This window comes from Gouania willdenowi, chromosome 6 (genome assembly GCF_900634775.1).
Source record: "Gouania willdenowi chromosome 6, fGouWil2.1, whole genome shotgun sequence".
NCBI lineage: Eukaryota > Metazoa > Chordata > Actinopteri > Blenniiformes > Gobiesocidae > Gouania > Gouania willdenowi.
The window spans coordinates 35,027,129-35,044,450 of record NC_041049.1 but is presented as its reverse complement, the minus strand read 5'-3'; the positions used below and the strand labels follow the sequence as shown (position 1 = coordinate 35,044,450).

Sequence of the window (17,322 nt, the reverse complement as noted above, 5' to 3'; positions counted from 1 at the left end):
TAGTTCTAAATGTAAGATATCCTCCTAATGCACATGTGACTTACTTCCATGAAAGTAAACTGCAGGACCGTGAGTTTAATGTCGCTGAGATGTAATGGTGTTTCTTGCTGTTTTTTCACAACTTCATCTAGATGGAAACTCGTTTCAGTAAAAAAGCAAATGAAACCAGTCAAGACCTGACGGAAGAGGTTAAGAAAAATGTAGCTGAACAGCCACAAGATAAGGAAGATGTCCCTCCTCAATCAAAGAAGAGACTGAAAATCATAAAAGGTTTGCCAAGGAAACAATGTAAGTCTATTATATTTAATGTATCTTGACAAATTTACACCTGCCACCATCCCAGTAAATTAATAATTTGCAATGCTCTATAAATGTCTGAAAACATAAAATCATGTTGTTTACCAAAAAATGTGCACAGGGGCACCAACAGCGACTCTGGAGTTTGCCAAACTCAAAGAACAAGCCAAGAAGGATCAACAGACGATTAAAATTCTTGAAGAACGCATTGTATACCTGGAGGAGACCAACAGGGAGCTGAAAAAGGACAAGGACTTCCTTATGTCCCAATTAAAGGCACTCTCTCAGTCACCTGTATCTTCTCAAATGCCAGGTACTTTTTAATGCAGTCAGGTGATATTCATGCAGTACTAAATGTTCATAGATGGACTAAATGTTCAGAAAAGTAATTAAGGAGGGAGCATGATAGCTGTGCTTTTGGTACAGGAGCTACGAAATGTGTTTCACCATGCAGGAAAATGTAATCAGGACATGGTAATATTAACATATAATAACGTTACAATTAATTAATTTGTTTGTCCATAATATCTGTTCAAATATAATATTTTTTTTAAAAACTTGAATATTACAATTTCAGTTAATCACATGAAAGTAGATTATCTTACTAAGGGTTGTATTACAAGATAACTAGTTCATTTAGCAAACACTTTTAACCAAAGCAATGGACAGGATGAGCTTTTAGGGTTTTGCCTAACACCTCGTCCCAGGCTGGATGTGAACCAGTGACCCTCCAATTACCAGCCCGCTTCCTTAACCGCTAGTCCACCACCACTAGGATCACAAGTATTTTTTTCATATAGAAAATACAAGTGTCAGAAGATCACAATAATTTTAATTGACCAAAATGTGGTTATGATGCCATACAATTATGTGTATGGCATCAGTTTCATTTTTATAAATGGGTTTATAATGTTTTTCCTTTAGTGATATACATCCCTTTAGCCTCATTCAGAGGGCCTAAAGGCAGGCATACACTGTGCGATTTTTGGCCCATTTTGGGGTCTCAAGAAGCGATTAACACCTCACAACCAGCTCCCGATCAGCAACCGTAGGTTGTAAGGAAATCAAACATGTTTGAAATCCAGTTGCTCCTCGTGAGGGTATCTCACAGTTGAAGCAGTGCCACGGAACGGCTTACCTTGAACTCTCACACTGTGCATGTGCAAACACCGTAGGACCGCTGTAAAATTGACTGACTATACTGACCACGTCTGTCCAGCTAGCCTCTGGTCCATCGCTTAACCAACTTTTTTTTTTTTTTAAAAGCTCTTTTTGCTGAGTTTTGCTAGAGTCTCTTCTTCTTCTTCTTCTTCTTCTTCTTCTTCTTCTTCTTCTTCTTCTTCTTCTTCTTCTTCTTCTTCTTCTTCAAATTTGTACATTGCATTTCCGGAAACAAGACTTGAATGTTTTGTGTATGGACGTACAGTGTGAGCAGTCAGATTGTGTCATAGTGTCGGTCTGTACAGAACATGAATCTTGAGCAGCGCACATTCAGACTCAGATAAGTCGCACAGTTTGAGCTGGAGCTGAGGACAACCATGGAAAAAATCGCACATTGTATTCAAGCCTTAACCTGAAGAAGTTAATTTTCTTCCATCCCTTGCTATTCCACATTTTGTAAAACGTCAGCGCCAAACCAGTGAGTTGGTTTTTTTGCTCCACTTTGACGTCAAAGAGAAGCATGCCTCCTTTTGACACTCATTGCTCCTCCTACCCTGCTTAAGAATGTGAGCAAGGTAAGAGGAGTGTACACAGGTAAAACAAATAGCCCCAGAGGTCAGCACATATTTGGTTGTGTTAGCTCTAGAATAGTCACAGTTGTCCAAGTAAAGGCTGAGTGATCAAAGTGTCCGCGTACACAGTGTTTATTGGAAATAGGCCCTTTTGTCAGGTTTTTTGCTTATAAAAGTTGTTCTCCAACCCCCACCTTTTACAGGATCTAGAAAGACGGCTGAGGTTCTTTCTTCATCTCCATCTTCAGGGTCTCCCGCCCCCTCCTCAAACTCCAGCTCCTTTTCTTCCTCCGAATTAGAGGAGATGGAGAAGAAGAAGAAAAAGAAAAAAAAGAAGTCCAAGGGACACATCGATGCTCAAAGCCGTTCAAGAAGTAAGCAGTCATTAATCATTTATACAAAAAATATTTGTTCCCACTTATGTGTAACCGTATTTTCATAAATGTTTTGTTATTTTTGTTTGTGTTAAGTTACTTCACCCGATGGAGTCATTCGCCGCTACAAAAAAGCAATGAAGAAATTTTCTAAATGTGGATCCATGAAAAGGGCCTTCTCTGCGATCAATGTTGACCGCAACACAATCGCAAGAACCGCAATAATTGCTGAGCTTGCTATCACCTTTCCAGATGTTTACAAGGGGCTTCTCAGTGATGGAGACCATACTAAGATCAGTGAATTTGCAGAATGCTGTAGGAGAGCTATAACCAAAGAGATGGCTGAAACAATCACAGCCAAAAAAAAGGGGGGTAAGGTCCTCCCAATAGTGTATAAGTACACTTATGTGACAACCCATATTAATGTTAAGAAGTTCACCTTAAAGAACAAGTGTTACTGATTTGTTTGTTTTTTTTTTGTTTTTTTTAATTGAGTTCAGTTGTAAGTTTTATAACAGTTTTTCAGTATTTTGGATGGTTTATTTTAGCCTATGTTAATTTGTTATTGGGGCCCTCTGTGGGTGGTAAGTCATCCCATGTTTAAAATTGGGGGGAAACTCCTCCCAATAGTGTACAAGTACACTTAAGTGAAAACCCGCGTTTGAAATTGTTGAATAATAAAACGATGTTTCATGACTTCATTGTTGCTTTTGTTAAGGTATTAATATGATTTTATCTGACTGTGTCACATAATGACATCTTAGTTACTATTTTAAAGGGTTTCACTTTACTTCAGGTCATGGAAAAATAGACATTTTACTGTCATTACATCATCTGACTGTGTTATAACACATAATGACATCTTAGTTACTATTTTAAAGGGTTTCACTTTACTTCAGGTCATGGAAAAACAGACATTTTACTGTCATAACATTATCTGACTATGTTATAACACATAATGACATCGTCATTACTATTCCAAAGGGTTTCACTTTACTTCAGGTCATGGAAAAGAGACATTTTACAGTTATAATGGTCTAATGACATCAATGACACTAACCGCAAGTAATAAAAGTAAATATAATTGAAAATAATTTATGAATGTTTAAAAATGTTGCACACGGTGACTTAGTGGCTAGCATGTTTGGCTCACAGCTACAAAGTCCGAAGTTGAAACCCTAGGGTGGACTCTTATGTCCTTTCTGTGTGGAGTGTTTTCCTGGGTTTCCTCTGGGCGCTCTGATTTCTTCCCACAATGTAAAAACATAACCATTTTCTTGAATGGAATTTTGAGATTGCTCCATAGGAGTGAATGGGAGTGTGAGTATTATCAGTGTGTTTCGCCCCTCAATGGACCGGTTCCCTGTCCAGGGTGTACCCCCCACCTATCGTCCGAAGGATGCTGGAGATAGGCACCAGCAGACCCCCATGACCCTGAAACAGGAGTAAGTGGGTCAAATGATGAATGGATGGATGTTTGATAATCGCGCTTGTTATGACATGTTAATGTCACATGGTCATAATGTAAAAATTGGTAGGTTATTTTGCCCTGATGAATGTCAAGTTGTCATGACAAAGACAATTTTTGGTCATTTTGTACACACTTAATGACAAGTTGTCATATTAAAGACAATGGGTGGTGGTTTTGCCCTGGCTAATGACAAGTTGTCATGACAATGCTTTCTCAAGAAATGCAAACATAGCTCCAAAGGTGTCATAATTTAGCGAATGACAAGTTGTCATGACAATGCTTTCTCAAGAAATGCAAACATAGCTCCAAAGGTGTCATAATTTAGCAAATGACACTTAATGACAGACTTCATGACACATTATTAATGCTAATGACATGTGTCATGTCATAATAATGACAGTGTAATGTCAGGCTTATGTATACCCCTTCAAATAAAGTGTTACCATTATTACATACTAGTACAGTGCCCGTCAGAAGTATGTATTCATATAGTGGGAGCTTAAGTAGAGTTGTCAATTATGGCCAGAATAATAAAAAACATACTCTGTAGCATTATAAAGTGGTATATTTGCAGATGCAAAGGTAAATAGCGTGTGCAATTTCCCTGGTTTAATTCTATGAGACATGCGCATGATGAATGTGTTGTTTTTTCATTAATTTTTATATATTTTTTTGTTTGGTGTATTTTTCTGTAATGTATGTTTTTTGGAGTCATTATGTGTATTTTTGTATATTATTGTTGTCTTTTTGTGCATTTTTTTATAATTATTGTTTTTTGTTGCCTTTTAAGTGTGATTCTGGAGTCATTTTGTATATTTTGTCAGTGTAGTTTTTTGCATTTCTGTTGTCTTTTGTGTATTTTTTGTATAAATATTTAGTTTTGTGTATTTTGAGTAATTTTCATATTTTTGTTGTCGTTTGGTGTGTGTGTGTGTGTGCGTGTGTTTGGGGGACAGGTGTTGTGTGAGTGAAGCTGCAGTAATCAGGTGACCTTCACTATGTAGCACCATCTCTGTAACATGTGAACACTGAGATCTGATTCAGAGTGTAACACTACAGTCACTACCACGCTATGGATGGGTGTCGTGACATAGACTGTAACCGGACTAAATGGTGGTTCGTTATACACTCACACAGTTACATACCTGCACTCTTGTACACGCATGTCACGTAGACGGTGATCGATAGTGAAGCGCACCTGATCGACGTGTGTGTGTGTGTGACTCTAATCTCCTCTGTTGGTTCTCTCTCACACACACGCTGCGGAGAAATGTGCAGCTTGCAACATAGCAGCCATTCCCTGTCAATAACTACCAGGTGAGGTCTGTCCGGTCTAAATAACAAACGGTCAAACTAACATGAAAATAAACATTTTGAAACGTCATCATCAATAAGGAACAGTAAAAAAGTATGTTTCCTCAAAAGAGAAGTCCACAGGAGCTCTGGCACGCACCGGAAGTGAGCTGTGTAGTGAAATAGATATAGATGGTGCGCTAGCACCCCCTCACGATCTGAGGTCAAAAGCTGAATAGGTTTCACTTCTGGGCCTTCCAGAAGCGAAATAAAATTAAAATTAACATTTGGAAATGACCAAATTACTCCAAAATAATGGATGCACATACTTGGGGTATACAAGTTTCAGGTCGAACTCATACCTCATCGGGGAGATATTTGCTCCACACACACACACGCACAAACAAACCTTTTTTGCTTTTATAGATAGACTAGTAGAGTGCCCGTCAGAAGTATGCATTCATATAGTGGGAGGAGCTTAAGTAGAGTTTTCAATTATTGTCAAATGAGTATGTGTTTGAAGGTTGAATGTACAAAGAGGTGTACATACTCTGTAGTGTTATAGAGGGGTATATTTGTGGGTGCAAAGTAAAATAGCATGCGATTCTCCTGGTTTAATTCTATGGGACATGCGCATGATATTTAGAGATAGGTTGCACCAATGTTTCCTCTACTTAGGTAACTGGATAATACATGTTCCAGAGCATCCCCTGTCTTTAAACCCTCCCACAAAACTTAGTGGTAAAATTAATTACACACAAACATGTCAAGTACATCCATCATGCGACCATAGAGAAGACACATAGAAAACTGGTGGGTTTTACACTAAAGGTGCCCCTCTCCATTTATCCAGGCTTGGGATTGGCACACAGGAACACACTGAGTGAGTCCTTTTGTGGCTGGATTCCCACCACCACACCATGTTAGAGGTTAGTTTGTTAGTTGTTAGTGTGTTAGTTCTTAGTAGTAATAGTACGTAGTATCAGTGTGCGTGCCGCTCAGATGCTCCTCCCTCTCATGTCTCGTTTGGTCTAATTTGTGTTGATTTCAAAATCACAAAATAAACGTTTTTAAACGTAATTACTAAAGCAGTTAAAAAACAATGGAAGCACATCCTCAGATTCTGTGTAGTATGAGGGTTAAGAGAACTGAACACTAAAGTAAGCTACGGGGTTCCTCAGGGCTCTGTGCTAGGTCCAATCTTCTTCTGTATCTACATGATCCCCCTTGGTAATGTTATGAGAAAATACTCTGTTAACTTTCACTGCTATGCTGATGATACCCAACTGTATGTATCAATGAAGCCAGGTGAGACAAATCAGCTATCTAAACTTGAGGCCTGTCTAAAGGACATTAGGGCCTGGATGGACCAAAATTTTCTTCTTCTCAACTCAGACAAGACTGAGGTCATTGTACTGGGCCCGCGACACCTTAGAGAAACCTATGCTAGCCTAACTGCCCTAGATGGCATTACTCGGGCACAAAGCACAACTGTTAGAAACCTTGGGGTTCTATTTGATCAGGACTTATCCTTCAACTCTCACATAAAACAAACTTCGAGAACTGCCTTCTTTCATCTCCGTAACATTGCTAAAATCAGATCTATCCTGTCTCAGGGCGACGCCGAAAAACTAGTCCATGCTTTTGTTACCTCTAGACTGGATTATTGTAACTCTCTTTTAGCAGGCTGCCCGAGCAAGTCGCTTAAGACACTTCAGCTGGTTCAAAATGCTGCAGCACGTGTACTGACTAAAACTGGGAGAAGAGATCACATTACTCCTGTATTAGCCTCTCTGCATTGGCTTCCCATAAAATATAGAATAGAATTCAAGATTCTTCTTCTCACTTATAAAGCCCTAAATGGACAGGCACCAGTCTATCTCAAGGAGCTTGTAGTGCCATACAATCCCCCCAGAACACTACGCTCTCAAAATGCTGGACTACTCGTTGTTCCATTTGTCTCTAAAAGTAGTATAGGAGGAAGAGCTTTCAGTTATCAGGCCCCACTTCTCTGGAACCATCTACCAACCACGGTTCGGGGGGCAGACACCCTCTCTACCTTTAAGGTTAGGCTCAAAACATTCCTCTTTGATAAAGCTTTTAGTTAGGAACCAGCTCATAGCTCATAATTAAGATGCAATAGGCATAGACTGCCGGGGGGGGGGGGGGGGGGGGGGGTCTGGCATGCTCGGTTGGAGAGAGGTTGGAGAGGGCGTTAAGAGAGAGGTCATTTAGGTTAGAGAGGGACCGGAGAGGGTCCCATTCCTCTTTCAAACACTCCCTCTATGTCTGCTTCTTCCCTTGTGTGTTTGCTCCTGTACTCCTTCTGGCTTTTGTCTTGCAGGTCCGTGGGATCCTCAGTGTGGAGTTACAGAGACTCAGCGGCTCTGTCTCCACCCTTTCCTCTGCACACACCCAACACAGCATAACGTGGATGGCTGTTCATCATAGGAATGGGATCCACACAAGGTTCCTGCTGCTTAACAGAAGGTTTTCCTTGCCGCCATGATGAATTCATGTTGGGTGTGGGATACATATGTATGTGTATATACGTATATATGCATATGTGTGTATCCATAAAATGAAGAGTCCGTCCTTAAGACTGCTCTACTGTAAAGTGCCTTGAGATACCATTGGTTATGATTTGGCGCTATACAAATAAAGATTGATTGATTGATTGATTGAACTGTTAGCCGGGTCAGAAGTGTTTGGGCTTCACCGCAACTGGATCTGTTTGGACCTCCAACTGCTTCCAGCCTCCCCCCAACTACTGAGTGAGCATGAGAGAGTGGTTTACTGAGTCAGTACTTCAGTAAATACAACATTGCTTAGAAAGTGTCGCTTTTTCTTAGTTTCTTCATCGAGAGCAAGTATACGAAGTTGGTTTGATCTTCCAACTCTGCCGGCGGCAACATAAAATTGTCCATGGCTGAAGAAATCTCTTGTGCTGAAAACACCAACACGCTGCAAAGATTGACCCTGTGACTTATTCACAGTCATGGCAAAGCATGGTCTCACTGGAAATTGTTTGCATCTTAAGGTGAATGGGAAGATGTTGTCAGATGGTATGAGTGTGATTCATGGAATAAAGAGTGCACGTCCACCATTTACACCAATAACAGATTTTGTAACTAAGAGGTGTGGCAGGATTTCTTCAATAATGTATCTTGAGCCATTACAATGTCCATTTTGTTGGTCAAAGTTTCGCAGTAGCATGATCACCATTCCAACTTTTAAATAAATGCGATGAGGAGGCATTCCGGAAGGGCAGAGTGTTTTTAAAAACTTAGTTGGGTACATATGATGACCCTCAAAATCTGCTGTGACAATGCTGTTGCAAACGTGTTCTTCTCCTGGAAAGATCTTGGTCATGTACTCATTTACTGTGTCGACTTCAGAGTTAGTTGGGCATAATATGACACGTTCACATGGCCACGTTGGACAGGAAATGTTGGCCAGCATGTCTTCATACACCCAAATTACAATGTCTTTTAGTTTGTCACCAGGAATTGTCAGTGTGTCGTTGAGTTCACCTTCTTCTGGAACTATTGGAATTTATGCCTCGCCAAGGTCTAAGAGGAATTTGGAAAAGTTTTCTTCAGCTTGTTGATAATCTGTAGCTTGATAGATTCTCATGTTTATTGTTCGACTGATCGTTCCAACATTTTTCCATAGGTATGAGCTCTTGCAACACCATCCTATGATCTTGGTTCGGCTACCGTGTGGCACAACGGTCAGTATTTGCCTCCAGTTGCCACCAAAGACCACTGTGGTTTGTCTGATCTACGATCTACGAAGCCACCGAAATGTACAGTCTGCTGCTTCTAATGCACGGCGATCAATCATTGTCACTTTATCCCCAACCAAGAGATGTACCATCCTAATGAGTGTGGCAGTGTTGTCATGTTCACTGACAGCGCAAGTGGATTCATCAGTGAGAATGAGAGGACATTTTGTTCTACTGTGAAAGGTGGTGCTTTTTGGCAGTAAGGTTGCTGCGATGCCACTCGCGGCTGTTGCAAGAGCCATTTTACCTTTTGCACGGACTTTGTTCAGGATGTGGCACAATACAAAGGTTTTTCCTGTCCCCACCGCTCGTGATTAAGTGTGTTTTCTTTTTGAGTAATTTGAGCGTGAAGTTCCTCCATGTTGTGCTCTGTCTCATGCCGGATGATGCGGGGAGTCTGATTTTGATCATGAAGTGGTTTAGGCTAAGGGAATCCAAAGCTCATTCATTGCAGCCCTGTGCATGAATCACATTTGTGCCTTTCTCAAAACTGCAAGTGCTCTCCTCTAAGCACAAACATGAGCATGATGGCAAATACTTCACATAGTGCACTATTTGCAGTGGGCCAAAGGTCACATTTTCTGCTTCCTCCATAACAGAATTCACTTCCTGGTCATTGTCAACAATGCCATGTGCAATGCAGGCAGCCAGAGAGGTGTCCATAACCACATCTCCAACTTTACGGAGGTCTGCGAAGGTAGTAGGTCCTGGGATACGCTATAAAAGGATGCGGAGATAGAACAGTTCAGCAGTGTGTGGGTTGAAGGCAATCACTGGAATGCGTCCAACGGTGTCGGCCATGCGATTATCATGGAAACTTAGTCTTTTTTTTCGCAATTGAAATGTTTTACCTGTGTATGTGAAGTGTTGAATTACATTTGGGTACACAATGTGTCGCATGTGTGGATGTGGAGACATTGCTTTAAAAAAGGCAGTCAGTGTAGTTGCAGGTGGTCCTGCATCCAGTAAGTTGTGGATAGCGCCGTCATCATTGAACGTGATGACTTGTTCATTCTCTAAATGAATTGCCAGCATTTTTACAGTGGAGGTTTTTTTGTTGGATGGGGAATTCATAGATTTGCCAGTAGGCCTCAGATGCAGTGATGTACCGTCCTAACTCATAGCGCGTCACCTCATCGTGTTGCAGTTGCTCACGGTCAGCAACATCCAACCTCACAAGACATTGATCTGGACCCTTCTCCAAGTATTTGTACAAATACTTGACACTTGAGACAGCACAGACAATTTCAAGGTTAATGTGTGCATTGCATCGGAGCAGGAGGTATGGATTGTATGGCACAACTCACTCATTATTGACGGACACATTTATGCCCCCTCTGATCGTCTTTAAGATGGGAGAGCAAGGTGCATCTTCAGCTCGTCTTCTGTACAGTGGGTAAGAGTTATCTGAGAAGCTTGTGGTATGTCAACTGTTTGGGGTCGTCCTTTGAACACTTTCTGTCAACCATGCATACTGTTACGATTCCATTGTCCACATGGGCCTTGAATCATATGTGATGTGACAATGTGATGCAGATGTGGATTTGTGTCTTTGTTTGGAATCTCTGCAGATACAATGCAAATAAATATCTGTGGAGGTCCTGGGTTTGTCACGTTGCACCATGGTGATGAGGATATGTATATGAGGAAGATGTCTTTTTTGAGTTTCTTTCATCATCACAAATACATCCACTTGTCCCAGTATGTCATGCTTCAGGAGGTCTGTGAGTAGAGCTTCCACCTTCATGTGGAATACTCTGGCATTGATGTCTGGTCTTTGATGGGTCTGATGACCTTCAAAAAGTGATCTTTTAATCTCGGCCCAGTTGGGGTTGCAAGTGAAGGTGAGGAAGAAGTCTGTTTTTCCTTTGACTCTGACCAAGGCCATGGCGTCTTGGAATTCTTTGGCGTACCATGTTAGTGATCCATAAATTGTGGGGGGCAGTATGGTTAGGCATCCCGGGATGATCTCAGTGTCACTACTAAGGGCATCAACAATGACATTGTATTTTTCTGCCTTGATGGATTTCTGGTTGTGGCAATTTTCTGAAGTTGTCCTCCTCTGAAGTGAAGACTGACAGCCAGCTTTCCAAATTGTTGAGTAGGAGTGGTTCCTGGAGCAATGACTGCAACATCGCTGTCCAGTGACGGAAGATTCACAGTGCCACGATGAAGGTCAGGATGGCGAGAGTGAGCTGTTAGGACAATTCTCAGATCATCAGCAGTCATTTTGGTTTATGTACTCAATTGCTGACTTGAACTGTTGTACATATGGGTTGCACCTGTGAATGGCCTCTTGTGCTCTAAGCAAGAATTCTTCATTCAGATCACTGTTTGAGGCATGAGTATGGTGTAATTCCGCTTCATGGGAAGGATCATGAAAGTAGATCTGAGCAAAAATGGGCATTTGACCCTGTTCAGGAAGGGGGCCGGCAATGAAATGAAAAACGTTTCCTTGTATTCGTATGCCTGGGTTGAAACCAAGAATTGCGATCTCTTTTATGCCAATGCTTGCCATTGCCAATGCATTGTTGTATTGTTTAACTTGTTTAACAAATTTTTGATTCATGAAAAGGTCCTTGATAGCATTTGGAGGCTGTGGTGGGATTGAGCCAGGTTTAGGATTAGTGGGATTGTATATGAGGTCCATTTTTCCAGACACGCAACTGAATCCTTTCCTCTCCTCTTTCCAACATAGGCATTGTAGTGTACGCATGTAGGACACTCAAACAGTGAGGTGATACTGAGTGTGTGTGTGAAATCACTACAAAGCTCCTCTTTAAAAAAGTCTATGTCATCACACCGAGCAAGGTTGCAATTGTTTTCGTGTGCCTGTTCTACGCGTGCACGATGCATTTCCTGATGGCACAGAGCATCTCTTGCTTGTCGGTCTTCCTGCTGCTGAGGTGATTCTGCTGCACGCCGTGTTGCCTCGAGCGCAGCGTTGCTGGCCAGGCAATTATTTCGTTCTACACCTGTTTCTGGTGCACTGCGTGTTGCCTCGCGTGTAGCGTTGCTGGCCAGGCGATTATTCCGTTCTACACCTGTTTCTGCTGCACGCCGTGTTGCCTCGCACGCAGCGTTGCTAGCCAGAAGGGCATTTCGGACTTCAGGTGACTCAGCATCACGTGCCTCACGTTTCCGCTCTTTTTCTGCACGTCAATTTTTTGGCATGATACAACCAAAAGTGATTTGTAGAATAATAATAGTAGTAATAGTAGTGCATGTGGCTCAGACGCTCCTCCCATTTCGCATGTCCCTTTCGGTTTAACCCGCATTTAGTTTAAAATGAAATTTTTGAAACGTAATCACCAAAAAAGTCAAAAATAATGGATGCACCCCTTTGAATTATGAGTAGCGTGAGGGTTGAGAGAACTGTTAGCTAGCTTCCCCCCCCCACCTCCTACTGAGTGTGCAAGTATGAGAGTGCGCTAGAGACTGAGCGTGAGAGAGTTAAATGCAAAAAGCTTACCATTGCTTCAGGCGCAGGAGTTTCCGGTGTTGAATCTTGGTTTAACTCCTCGGTTTCTGCTTAAAATTCTGTTAAAAAGTGAAAAAGTACAAGTACAAAAGTTTATAAGTACTTTTTTTAAGTACTGTTAACGATCCAGAATTAAACCAGGTCAAAGATATAAAACGTCAATGTTTATTAACTACACAGACTACTGAAAAAAACATAGTTTTATGGAAATGCTGCAAAGCTTGCTGACGAATCCTTACGAGACTACCTCGGGCACCATGCGATTAGCTTTCGCATAGCTTTCTTAACTATAAACATAACATACGTAGACGCATACTGTGGAGGGATGCATCTACAGCGCAGCCATCTTACAACAGTGCTGGTGGAGGCAGCTGTGCATGGACATGTAAGGGATAAGAAGGTTGTTACAGCTATAGTGAAATAAACGGTGACAGGCCGGACAGAATGTCCTAATAATAGACCTGTTGTTCACTTGTTGTTATGATTTGCTGTTAATAAAAAAGTCTTTGTTATGTCTTTTAAAATTATATATGTATTATTATAATTAATTCCGCCACTGCTTGTTACAGAAAAACTTAACATTGACAGTAAAACATTTTGCAAATATATCTCAAGTCACTGTCAATCTTTACTTCTGACAAAACCACAGTACGCCAGTTAAGGCAACTATTCATCAGCATGCATGGCTATACTGTACACCCCCTCGACTAACAGAGAAAGTTGGTCACACCAGTGCCACCACTGGATAAGTTTGTCTAGAGCCCTGATAATAATAAAGATGATGATATGGATATAATATTAATAGCGAAAGTAGTAATAGTAATAATAGTAATGGTTATAATAATAATTGCAATAATAGCAATAACAAAGTAATATAATAAGAATCTAGTAACAATAATGCGATAAAAAACTATGAGAAACAATATTAAATAATGATAAGGTAATATGATGACAATATAGCAATGCTAATAATACAATGAGAATACCATAGTATCCTATACTATAATAAAAAGCAATAGCATTAAATACAGTAGTAGTAAAATTATGAATTAATAATAATACAATAATATGAGACTCCAGTAACTATAAGATAAAAGAACAATAAAAAATAAGTATTTTAGTATAGTAGTACAATTAGATAGGGCTATAATATTAATAGTAGAAGTAGTAACAGTAATGGTTATAATAATAATAGCAATAAAATATAATGATAATACAGTAACTATAATACAATAATAAATATTAAATAAGGTAAAAAATAGCAATAATAATATTACATGATAATACCAGTAACTATAAGATAAAATATTAATTAAGAGAATAAGAATAGCTGTAATATGACTAATATATAAGCATATTATTCATCTCTCACTCTCTGGGCTGCAGCAGTCAATGCAGTGTCTACGTGTATAACCTCGGGCATCATGTGATAAACTTTAGCTTAGATTTCTTAACTGCCAATGCCGACATAACTCAGGGAGATTTATAGCACAGGGAGATTCTCCCTGTGCTATAAAGGGCTTGGCTGCTCCAGCGTGTGATGCTCTGCTACAAAGTAAAAGCCTCACGTGCTTTTGTTTTTCTTATGTGGTGAAAATATGAGTGTTGTTCATGGATAAACATGCACGTTAACTTACCAGAATAGTACGTCCCACGTTTCTGCTCCAGCAAACTGTGACACACAATAGAGTTTGCTAGAGCAGCTAGGTTACATGGAGCTGGTTCATCTTCAACAAACACGTAGTTTAACAAACAACACTAAAAAATAGTGAATGATATGTCATTATATACAGACATAAAGTGACAATAACAAACTTACAACATTCCCTGTCGATTGATTAACGTGGATGCCGATAGATGAGTAGCAGTTGATCACAGTTCATCTGTTTCACCATCACAACTGTGATCAAGATGGACACCAGAAGTCTTTCACTTGCCGTGCCGTCCAGAAGTGAAATTAAATTAAAATAAACATTTAGAAATGGGCGCACGGTGGCTTAGTGGCGCACGTCCGCCTCACAGCAAGAAGGTCCTGGGTTCAAGCCCTGGGGTGGACTTGGGTCCTTTCTGTGTGGAGTTTGCATGTTCTTCCCATGCTGCGTGGGTTTCCTCCGGGTACTCCGGCTTCCTCCCACAATCCAAAAACATGTAAGGTTGATTGGAGTCTCTAAATTGCCCATAGGAGTGAATGAGAGAGTGAATGGTTGTCTGTGTCTGTGTTGCCCTGTGATGGACTGGCCCCCTGTCCAGGGTGTACCCCCGCCCAGCGCCCTATGAGAGCCGGAGATTGGCACCGGCAGACCCCCGCGACCCTGTTAAACGGGAATAAGCGGGCATGAAGATGGATGGATGGATGGATGGATGGGCATTTGGAAATTTCCAAATTACTCCAAAATAACAGATACACAAACTTGGGGTATTTGGAAGCTGTTGACTAAGTTTCAGGTCGAACTCACAACGTATCAGGGAGATATTTGCTCCATACACACACACACACAGACCATCCTGAAATTATAGTATATTATTGTTAAGTAATAATAATTAATTATTATGAAGCATTAAAGACAACCACTGCCAAGGGTTCACCCATCACCCAACATCACCCATCATGCAGATTTATACAGGGGTTATATAGACCCATTTGATGTGACGTATGCATACTAATTTAGGTGCATGCGCTCTGTGCAAAACCACCGGAGAACTGATGAGGTGATGGTTCACGCGAGCGGATGGAGCGGTATCTCAGTCTGGATTCAGTAAAACGTGACCATGAAAGAATGTAAATGGACTGATATGCAGACGTGGGGCAATGAGGAGGAGACATAATGTAGAGATGGAAACTCATCCGTTGAAACTGATCAGAATACACGGAAATACATGGAATCCTTCGGTAACAGGAGTACAGCAGCCCGCCTACCTGCCCGTTCATATCAAGTAATTATAGAGATCTAGAGACTTAATACTTTTAGCTTTTCTTTCATTTATACACTGGGTATTTCTATCAGATATGTAGAAATAACTATTGAACATTGGGCCAGGAGCACACATCGGATGACCACTCATTTTCGGGGATTGCTGCATGGGTCCTGCAATCGTTCACCTGTACTTAAAGTGAGTTTCCTTAAATAAGCTGCCACGTCCTCAGCTTTCTACATACCAACTATTTTCGAGCCTTAACAGGGGTTGATTCATTGCCATTTTTCAATTTTTCAAGTGTCACATATACAACATGGTTTCTGCATCGAGGATGCACGCACGTCAGTCACGCGTCTCATGTTTGTCCACATTGAAATGGGTCAATAGGTAGCCCCGCTCATTCTAATTAAAACTCATTAAAAACCACTTGAGGAGCACAGTGGGACAGGAGAGACTGAGTGGACTTTCCATGTTGTCCATAGAGAATGAGAGAGCAAAAGAAATAGACTTACAGAGCGTCGTGGACAAGTTCGTGGAGCGCAAGGGTAGTCGTATGCCCTACAAATAGTGGTGAGTAGGCCTATAGTACTTCATATTGAAATTGTGTTTGTGAACATGTTTTACTAAACTTTATAGCTACTGATACAGGCTCTGAGTTAGAATAGTTAAAATGGGTGTCAAAATGATGCTGTCGCTATCCGTGGTGCTGAACTGCTTTGAATTTATGTTGTTTTAATATTAGTGACCATGTAGCCTAATGTTTTTGTTGTTCTCTTGTTTTGTTATACTTCATGTCTGTTTGATGGACTTCAAAATGACATAGTCGCTCTCTGTAGCTTGTAAGCCCCGCTGTTGCAGGCATGTGTAATTTTGTAATTATGTTATTATGAACTTTATTATTTGGGTTTAAAAGGCCCGATCATTTGCCCCGCATCCTAATTTGTCCCGCTAGTGACTAGAACCCTCCACTTGCAATCATACAGAGCTCTAGTGAAAGAGGCCTGGGCACTCTGTGTAATGTTGATCACACACGTGAGAGTCCCCCCACTGACAGACGGTGCCATTTCGGGGCCAATCCCACAGCCCCAGTCACTTTGGGTGTGGGTGGAACATTGTTCCCCCTGCCTGTGACAGCGGATCACTGAGCAGCGGGAGCTGCCAAGGACGTGGGCACAGCTGCTGGTAAACCCTGGACATAGTGAGGGGTATGAGGGCCAACGGGGGAATCGTGTAATGCAACTGGCGGCTAGCAGAGCATTCATGCTGCGCAGGGAGAAAATCATTGCGCACTACCTGTTTTCCTCCACGGCAAACAGATCCACCTTGGTTTGTAAGTGATGGGCCCACAACTGTTACACCACCAGTGGGTGTAACCTCCATTCCCTGTACACCGGCACACTCCTGAACAGCAGGTCTGCGCCTACATTTAGAAACCCTGGAACGTGTGTCACTGTCAGAGAGAGGAGATGGTCACAACTCTACAGGAATAGTCTGCGTGCCAGCAGATTTGCACCGGTCGAAACAGCACGGGCCGTGCCCTGAACGTCTCCACCCGCTGCGCCGACAGGTATGCGGTGAGAGGCACTGAGCTCAGGGACAGTCCCAGGAAGACAGTTTCCTAGATCAGACAGGTGATGTAACAGAATGCGCTTGTGCGCTGTGGCCTCCGATTCTGATAGTGCCAAAAGCAGCCAATCGTCCAAATAGGTGGCCAAGCGGATGCCCCTCCTCCTCAGCGTGCCTATCACTGCCTTCGTGCATTGCACAAACACCCTTGGGCTCAGTGAGAGGTCTCCGATCTCCTCCTGTAATACACGGGCCGGGTTTCCCCGGGCCTGAGTGTGTATTACGCCGACAAACCGGGGAGGGACAGCCGCAAACTGCAGCCTGAAACTCCAAGATATTGTCCGCAGCACCCATGGTGGGGCTGCGATCGCTGCCCATCTCTCCCTCTTTTGGAAGAGGGTGGT

General features: G+C 41.7%; 1 pseudogene; it reads right to left on the bottom strand.

The window, feature by feature from the left end:
- The window catches only part of LOC114464215 (nuclear pore complex protein Nup98-Nup96-like), a 66,359-nt pseudogene that overhangs the window by 42,547 nt on the left and 6,490 nt on the right, over positions 1–17,322 (bottom strand).